We start from the raw sequence: 811 nt of genomic DNA on the forward strand, positions 1-811 counted from the left end.
ATATATATATATATATATATATATATATATATATATATATATATATAAAACATCTGAAACCGAAAACAAAGAAGAAATCACAAAAACATCCAGAACCAAACTACTCCCAAGGAAGCAACTATTAGAATGACAAGCTGACTTCAGAATAGAAACAATCAAAGTTCGAGGGTAATGAAATGTTATCTTTAAAGTGTTCATGGTAAGTAAGTGCTGCTAAGAATTCTGTAGCTAGTGAAAATATCTCCCAAAAATAGATAAATAGCATTTCAGACAAGTAAATACTAAAAGAATTTATCACCTGTAATCTACACCAAAGACAGAGAGAACATTATTCAGGCTCCAAATTTGAGATACAGGAAAAAATAAAGGACAATGAAAATGAGAAACAGATGAACAGATTTAAATGAGTAATGACTATGTTAAAAATAATAGTAGAACCTTATGAGAAAATATGTCAATATCATAGAAGAATAAGGGAAAAGAATACGATTAAAATCTTCCAAGTTTTTTGCATTGATCTGGAAGAGAGAAAAAGTACCAAGGAACCTGGCACACACACCTATACCTGACAATAATGTATTTTAGGGAAAAAAACATAAACAAAATAGAGTGTTCAAAATAATAAAATATTCACTTCACTGAGAAGATTAAAGATTTTATTTCTGTGTATACCTAATAATAGAAACATATAAAGCAAAAATTAGCAGAAGTGGAAAAATTCTCATAACTGAGAATTTTATGTTTTTATTATTATTATTTTAAAAGATCTTATTTATTTATTTGAGAGAGAGAGAGAGTGGGGAGGTGGGGG

The sequence above is a fragment of the Lontra canadensis genome, unplaced genomic scaffold (assembly GCF_010015895.1).
Source record: "Lontra canadensis isolate GAN:19392208 unplaced genomic scaffold, GSC_riverotter_1.0 scaffold29, whole genome shotgun sequence".
Classification (NCBI taxonomy): domain Eukaryota; kingdom Metazoa; phylum Chordata; class Mammalia; order Carnivora; family Mustelidae; genus Lontra; species Lontra canadensis.